The sequence below is a fragment of the Fukomys damarensis genome, unplaced genomic scaffold (assembly GCF_012274545.1).
Source record: "Fukomys damarensis isolate Sample0158 unplaced genomic scaffold, DMR_v1.0_HiC HiC_scaffold_27, whole genome shotgun sequence".
NCBI classification, from domain to species: domain Eukaryota; kingdom Metazoa; phylum Chordata; class Mammalia; order Rodentia; family Bathyergidae; genus Fukomys; species Fukomys damarensis.
The window spans coordinates 20,521,136-20,529,705 of NW_022900939.1; the positions used below are offsets into that span (position 1 = coordinate 20,521,136).

Genomic DNA, 8,570 nt, shown 5'->3' on the forward strand with positions numbered 1-8,570 from the left:
GGAGGAGCTGGGCTGTCCGGGGGGTGCGGGCTGTGGACAATGGGTGTGAGGAGAGCAGAGTGACCGGCAGGAGCGCAGAGGCAGGGGCGCCTGGGCTGAGCGGGCCCCGGGTCAGGTGAGAGCGCCCTGGGGAGCAGGTGGGAGGGTGGGGGGGCATTGGCAGTGGCCGGGGACGATGAGTAGGTGCGGCAGGCAGTTCCAGCAGGATGGCCCCTCAGAAAGGCCATAGGTGCCGGTGGTCTCTCTGGGGTTTCAGGACTGGAGTGAAGGTGGAGGAAACAGCAGCTCTGGAGGCTGCAGTGCCTCTGAGACAGGACCACGGAGGACTGTGTGCTCTGTGCTCGAGCTGTTGTTAGCTCACCTGGAACACAGCAGGTGCTCTGTGAAGGCTTCAGGATGGGAAGCCCAAAGTGCAGACTTTTGAGGTGTTTGCTAATATACGAGAAACAAGACTGGGGCGGACCATTGAACCCAGGGCCTTGCCCATGCTAGGCAAGCACTCTACTTCTGAGCCCTTTTTATTATTTTTTTCCACAAATAATTATATTTTATTGTAGAAAAAAATCCCTTAGCATGGTGGTGCATGCCTGTGATCCTCACACTCGGGAGGCTGAGGCAAGAGGGTCGATGCAAGTTTGAGGCCAGCCTGGACCCTGAGTCAAAAATAAATCAATAAATCGATGAATAAAATGATGCAGACACAAACTCAAGATTCTTAACCTCAAATTCAGATTCATCTTAGCTTGCTGAGACGCTGTGGATAAACATCTTCTTATGAAAATGTCTAAACAGCCCTTGTGAGTTTTTATTTGGAGACACTAAGTTGCCCATGTCAGCCTCCAGCTTGCCATTCTCCAGCCTCAGGCTCCCAAGTAGCTGAGATTCAGGGACCTTTGAGGCAGGTGTCGTGATACTTGCCTGTAATCCCAACACTAGTAAGCTGAGGCAGGAGGACTGCAAGTTCTGCTCAGGCTGGTCAATTTATTATGACTCAAACAGTCAGAAAAGGGCAGGGGCTGTAGCTCAGTGTAAAGGTCCTGGGTTCAATCCCCAGCAGTGAAAAAAAAGGTGAGAAAGGATTTTTGGCTGATCAGACCTTCTTAGCAAAGCAGGAGGAGAGCTAAAGACCAGGAGCTTCAAACTTCTCCTACCCTTGGGAGAAAGCACCCCCAGTGTGTTCATTTATTTGAACCCCACATAGCTCCTCCTCAGTAAACAAGGAGGGCCTGCCAAGGACAACAGGGTGGGTCAGGGAAGTGGAATGCAGGCAGCCCCGGACCCCCAGTTGGTAGCAGTGGGCACCCAGTAATGCGGAAAGCATTCATGTTGGACCTAGAACCCGGGATCCTGGTCCTTCCTACTTGGGGTGCGGATGAAAAGAGAACCGTGCTTAGTCTGGGCCTTTCTCAGCCCTTGATATTTCTGGCTGCCATCGTTGTTTTTGTTTAAGGAAAATATTCAAATGCATTTGAAATCTGAAGACAACAGCATTTGCAAATGGAAAGGCACTGTACAAACGCCAGGCCCATGGTCTCCGGAGTGGCCTATGACAGTCCTGAGGGCTTGGGGAGCCCCCTCCCCCATACTCTGCCTTCACAGGCCCACCCAGCTGTGCTGCAGAAAGGCCAGGTGCTCTGGACCCCAGAGACCAGCTCGTCCCTCTGAGTCCCCTGTGACCTGCAAAATGAACTGATTCATGAGGTGGAGCCCTGGATTCTCAAGTCACTATCAAGACCCTTCCCTCTTAGCCACAGGCCCTTTATACTCTCAGATATTCCACCTCCAATGCTTGGCTCTCAGAGGATTACTTAGGGCCATGGTGCCATGCACTTATAATCCCAGCTACTTGGGAGGCTGAGGCAGGAGGATTTCGAACTCAAGGCTGGCCTGAAAAATTTAGCAAAACCCTGTCTGAAAATTGAAAGGGCTGAACCTGATCTTTGACAAAGCGGCCGAACACCTTAACTAGAAGAAAGGTAGCCTCTTTAATAAATGGTGTTGGGAAGACTGGCTTTCTACATGCCGAAGATTGAAACTAGACCCATATCTTTCACCATGCACTAAACTAAAATTGAAATGGATCAAAGGTCTAAATATTAAAACAGAAACACTAAATCTGCTGGAAGAGATAAGTAGAACGCTTGAGGTCATAGGAGTTAGGTGTAGGCAAAGACTTCGTGAACAAAACCCAGACCACACAGAAAATACCACAAAGAATCAACAACTGGGACCTCATCTTATTAAAAAGATTTTGCACATCAAGAGAAACCACCAACAGACTGAAGAGAAAACCCACAGGGTGGGAAAAATTTTTACTAGCTATTCACCAGATAAAGGACTACTATACTACCTAGAACATATAAAGAACTCAAAAAAATTAGATCCCCAAATTTAAAGACCCAATACAAAAATGGGCACCTGAAATAGAAAGACGCTTCTCAGATGAAGAATTGGAAACAGCAAATACATATATGAAAAAAACGTTCAACATCATGGGTCATTCATGAAATGAAATGCAAATTCAAACAACAATGAGATTCCACCTCACGCCGGAAATGGCTGCTGTCATGAAATCAACCAATGACAAATGCTGGCGGGGCTGTGGGGAAAAGGAGCCCTCTCCACTGTTGGTGGGAGTGAGACTGGTGCAACCACTGTGGAACTCAGTGTGGAGAGTCCTCAAGAAACTAAAACTAGAGGTTCCATTTGACCCAGCTATACCTCTTTTCGGTATCTTCCCAAAAGAATTAAAAGCATCATTACCACAGCAATATATGTGCACCCATGTTTATAGCAGCACAGTGTGTAAGTTCTAAATCTTGGAAACAGCCCAAATGCCCATCAACTGACGAGTGGATAAAGATGTGGTTTTTAATACAATGGAGTACTACTCTGCCATAAAGAAGGATGAGCTTCAGACATCTGTAGCTAAATGGATGGACCTTGAGACCATGCTCCTAAGTGAAATAAATTGGACTCACGTGATTAAATACCACACGGTTTCTCTGGTGTGAGAAATCAAAAGTGGAAATGACTGAAATGCATAACGAATATTGACAAACAGGAACAAAGTCGTCAAATGGGAAGGGGAATGAGGGAGGAGGAGGGAGACAGGAAGGAAGGGACAAGAAAAAAGTGAAAATAGAAGGAAAAAACTATACATAGGAGGGGGAGGGGGTTTTAAGGGGGGATGGGATAAAATAAAATAAAATTTACTCAGGCTGGGGATTTAGCTCAGTGGTTCCAGCGCCTGCCTCACAAGCACAAGGGCCCAAGTTCAATCTCTGGTACTGAAAATAAATAAATAAATGAATAAAACTTACTTTAAAAAAATTTGAAAGGGCTGGAATGTCCCTGTCTTCAGTACAGCACACTTACACCCACACTCAACTACCCACACACACAAGGGCCACTTCCTCTCATGCGTGACAAAACAACAGATGTGAATTTTTAAAAAAATTTTTTGCTATTTTGTGGTACTGGGGGTTGAACCCAGGACCTCACATATGCTAGGCACGCACTGTACCACTGAGGTACATCCCTAGCCTCCTCCCGCCATTTTTAGGTTTTTTGGGACAGGGCCTCATTGCGTAGTTCAGGCTGGCCTTGAACTCACTATGTATGCCAGGCTGGTCTCGAACTCACAGGGATCCTCTTGTGTCAGCCTCCCAAGTTCTGGGATTACAGGTGTGCGCCACCACACCTGGCACCAGCCCCTTTTTAAAGGTCATTTTAAGACCGGGTCTTGCTACGTGGCCCATGCTGGCCCTGAATGTGCCATCCTCTTGCCTCAGCCTTGAGTCACTAGGATTACAAGCCTGGGCCACCACACTTTTCTTTCCAACGTGATCGTCAGTGAGGCGGAAACATTACTCAAAGCGAACGCGTATCAAACATTTCACTGTGACAGGGGCCCACGAGGATGGTTGAGCAAGTCAAAGGAGGGGTCTGGCAGCTCTGAAGCGAGGATAGAAGGCTCTGGAACCGGCTAACAGCCTCAGGGCAGTGAAGCCACAGCCTTGGGGATAACACCGAAGTCTCTGTGTCCGCAGGTTCCCTTGTCATCTCTGGGCTTGGTCAAGGACACATTTTCCTAAAAAAGAGCGAATCTTTGGATGGGCCTGTTAGCCAGTGTGACACCGAAAGGACACTGAGACAGCCTGTTGCCTTATTTCCAAATTCTGGATAATTTTTCTTAACTCATGTGGGGCAAGCGTCTACACACAGGCTTTGGGAGGCCTGTGATGGAAGATGCTGACCACTCTTGATGTCTGCGTGCGTGTGCATGGCTATGGGAGGGGATCTGTGGCTGTCATCGGGCTGCCAAGGCTCAGTGTTGTCTCCTGCCTTCCTCACCTCATCCTGCAAAGAGGAAAAGTTGGCTTCCAGACACCTCAAGAAGATCACATCCTTCCCTCTCCATCCTGAGCTCCCCATGTCCAGGCAGCTGGCAGCATGGACAGAAACAAGGCTGGCCTGGCTCTGGCTATAAGCAAGTCAAGATACTGACTTTCTTCTTTGTTTTATGAGTCAGGGTCTGTATATGGAGCCCAGGCTGGCCTCGGACTTGCCAGAATCTCCCTGCCTGAAGCTCTTGAGTGCTGGCATTACAGATGTGCACCACCACACCAGCAAGATGGTCTCCTAACAGCATCTACTAAGTCATTTCCTGCTCTGTGCTCCTCGTACTGTAAGATGAAAGGAGGAAATTCAAGCTAGGCCAAACAAGCACTCTCTGGGTGGACCATGCTGGCCAGGGCCTCAAGGTAGTTTGAGGTTCCAAAGTAATAATGGAGTCTTTTGAATTACTGTGATCAATTTAAAAAACCCTTGTACTTTGGGAGGCTGAGGTGGGAAGACTGCAAGTGTGAGCCCAGCCTCTGTAATTTCATGACTTAGCAAGACCCTGCTCAAAATACAAAATAAAAAAAAAGGGCTGGGCATGTAGCTCAATATGAAGGCCCCGGGTTTAATCCCCAGTTCCAGTCAATCAATCAATCATCAATCAATCAAATAAATAAAATTTAAAGCCTCAAAGAGATCTCATGTGCATCTGAAATTGACTGGTATGAATCAAAATGTCCAATATTGGGCCAGGGATTTAGCTCAGTGGTTCTACCACCTGCCTCACAAGTGCAAGGACCAAAGTTCAATCCCCAGTACCAAAAACCAACCAACCAACCAATAAACAAAATGTCCAATGTTTTTGCTCTCAGCAGGCAAGACATCATATCTTGGAAGTCAAAGTACTTATTTTCTTTTCCAGTACCAGGATCAAACTCAGGACCTTGCGCTGGCCAGGCAGATGTGGTGCCCCTGAGCTACATCCCAGCCCACAGTCATTGTACTTATTGAACCAACTGAACCTCCTGCTGATGATAACTGAAGCTGGTAATTGTACCATGCTGCTGATTAATAAGCAAGGAAATAAATTAGTCATCACTAATTGTACTAGTTACAGATAGATGTGCTTTTGTTTTGTGTGTGTGTGCACATGCATGTTTGTGTGTGTGTGCACGCGTGCGCACACGTGTGACTAGGGACTGAACCCAGAGTCTTTTACACTGAGCTACATCCCCAGCTTATTTTTTATTTTAAGACAGGGTCTCACTAGGCTAGGTTGCTAAGTTGCCCAGGCTGGGCTCGAACTTGCAATCTTCCTGCCTCAGCCTCCCAGAGTACTTGAAGATAGAACTTTTTAAAACATGGGTTCCATGGAGGTAAAATAATCACAGCTGGAGCTTAAATGGTTCCTACAGTCTACCTAGGAATGCTTGGTACACTTCCTAACATTCGTCATGTTATCTTTCTTACCGATCTCCAAGACAACTTCTGCTCTTCCAATTTTCAGATGAGGGAACTGGGTACACAGAGGTCTTAAATGTGCTTCAAGAATAAGTGGCAGAGTCAGAATTTGAGCTCAGGCCAAGTGGTTCTGGAGTTTGTGCTTTCAAGTTCGAGAATCTTCTTCCCAAATACATAAACTAAAATGAAAGAAAAAGGAAATGGTGATTAAAAAGGTTGCTTGTTTGTGCCCTTGTCAAATTTCCTCATTTATTCACTTTCCTTTCCTTTGCTCCTCCGCTCCTTGAAATCCTCCTGCCTTAGCCACTGAGTGCTAGGATTACAGGTAGGCACCACTGTGCCTAGCTCAAGGCCTTCATATTTTTAAAGTGAGAAAACTGAGGCTCAGGAAGGCAACAACCGATCCAGGCAGCTGCACCGTGGGGCCCCCAGGCAGGCATCCCCCCTGTGGCCTTCGCTGTGCCACAAATGAGCAGTCAGGGTGCTGGGAGCGCAGGACACAGCTGTGAAGGCGCCGGGGAAGGGCCTGGCCAGGACACACGCTCTCACCCTCCTGGGTGCTCACAGGTTACCAGGTCACAGGGCAAGCCTGCTGGGCTAAAGTACACAGCTTGTTCCGAGGGCCTTTCCCATGCACAACTCTGGCTGTCTTAGATTTGCTTTCCTTGCATCACCTCTCTGTCCTCGTCAACCCCAATGATGCTGGCGGGGCAAACATTGCCTCTGCTATTTACTTACTCAAAGCTCTCAGAGGGACCAGGGGTCAAGTTCAGGGGACTCCAGGCTTTGGGGAGGGAAGGGAAGTGCAGTGCCTGAGATTACAACATCATTTTCTATGGAAGAGGGAGCTGAGTTCCAATAGACCTTACACACTTTGGATCAGAGCCTTCTGGGAGCTGCCAGACAAGACAGTGGGGCTCAGCTGTCCTCTGGGCGGGCCACTGGCTTTCCACACTTGGTGTCATCTATTCAGGTGGGATGATGGTATCGTGGTTTTCCTTTCTGTGTGTGTGTGTGTGTGTGTGTGTGTGTGTGTGTATTTGCAGTTACCTTATTTACTCATTTTTAAATACTTGGGGCTGAGGATGTAGCACACTAGTAGAACACTTGCCTAGCATGTACAAGGCCCTGGGTTCTGGATTCCATCCCCATCACTGCCAAAACAAACAAACAAACATCCCCCAAAAGAAAGCACACACCCTCCCTCAAAAAACAAAAACCAAAACAACTAATACATACCATACCACACACACACACACACACACACACACACACACACACAACTTGCATCTTAGAGATCTATACTCAAGACTTGGTAGACATAAGCCAGCCATGTGCAGCCCACCTCTGAGCCTCACTACTCAGGAGTCTGAGGTTGGGGGAATCAGAAGTTTAAGGCCAGGTAGGGCAACTTAGCTAGAACCTGTTTCAAAATTTAAAAACAAAGGGTCAGGATGGAGCTGGGGGCATAGTCGCTCAGCACTGGAGTACTTTTCCTAGCATTAGAGAGGCCCTGGGCCCAATTCCTGATGCAAAAGAAAGAACTGCTAGACAAAAGAGACAAAAATAGGAACTCTGAGCTTACTTTAAAGTAATCAATAGGAGGCTGGGCAGGTGGTACAGGTGGTGTAGGCCTGTAGCCTAAGGTACTTACTTGCAAAGCTGAGACAGGAGAATCTCCTTAGCCCAGGAGTTCGAGGCCACCCTGGGCAACATAGTGAGAACTTGTCTCATATAACAGAAACATAAACACAAAATTAAATAATCTGGGCTCAGTGGTACATATCTGTCATCCCAGCTACTTGGGAGGCTGAGGCAGGAGGGTTACAAGTTTGAGCCTAGCCTGGGCAATTTAGTAATACAGCAAAAAATTAAAAAGTGCATGTGTGTAGAGGGCTCAGGATGGAGTTCCATGTGAAGGCCTCAGGTCCAATTACCCAAACATAAAGAAATAAAAATTTAGAAAATATAAAAAGGTCTGGGGATATAGCTCAGTGTGAGATCCTGGGTTGAATCCTCAATACCACAAAAGATAAATAAAATGAGATAATCAGTTGCAGTGGGGGAGAGCGGGCCAGAGCATAAACATACACTCCTGGCCCTTGCTTGATAATTGCTGAGTTAGCATTTAGGTTGTATATATTGTCTTTATTATATTATTCTTATTAATTTGTAAAGGTTTACATTTTTTTTTTTTTTGTACCGGGGACTGAACTAGGGTCCTTGCGCTTGCAAGGCAGGCCACTGAAACACTGAGCTAAATCCCTGGCCCTAAGGTTTAAAATTTTTATTAAAAGGTATTTTAGAATTTAAAAAGTCTCAGTGATTAAAAAAAATTGCATGCATTTAAAAAAAGTTTTCTTGCCGGGCATGGTGGCGCATGCCTGTAATCCCAGCACTCAGGAGGCTGAAGCAGGAGAATCAGTTAGTTAGAGACCAGCCTGAGCTACATAGTGAGTTCCAGGTCAGTCTCAACTACATAGTGAGACCCTGTCTCAAAAAAACAACAACAACAAAAAAAAAGTTTTCTTGTTTGTTTGTTTGATTTGGTTTTTTTTGAGACAGGGTCTCACTATGTAGTTGAGATTGACCTGGAACTCACTATGTAGTCCAGGCTGGTCTCGAACTCACACTGATCCTCCTGCCTCAGCCTCCTGAGTGCTAGGATTACAGGCATGCTCCACCATGCCTGGCCTAAAAAAAGTTTTCTTAGTCTCAAAAAAGTTTCTATAATAGGCAGCTGCTAATATATATATATATATATA

At 46.6% G+C, this 8,570-nt stretch overlaps 1 long non-coding RNA gene across 3 annotated transcripts in view; it reads right to left on the reverse strand.

Moving 5' to 3' along the window:
- Window positions 1–8,570, reverse strand: part of LOC104870250 — a 24,771-nt gene that overhangs the window by 13,897 nt on the left and 2,304 nt on the right. For all 3 annotated transcript variants that reach the window (XR_004514543.1, XR_004514544.1, XR_002025718.2), the window contains exon 2: window positions 5,815–5,984. This is a non-coding gene — a long non-coding RNA (uncharacterized LOC104870250). The remainder of the gene's footprint in view (window positions 1–5,814; window positions 5,985–8,570) is intronic.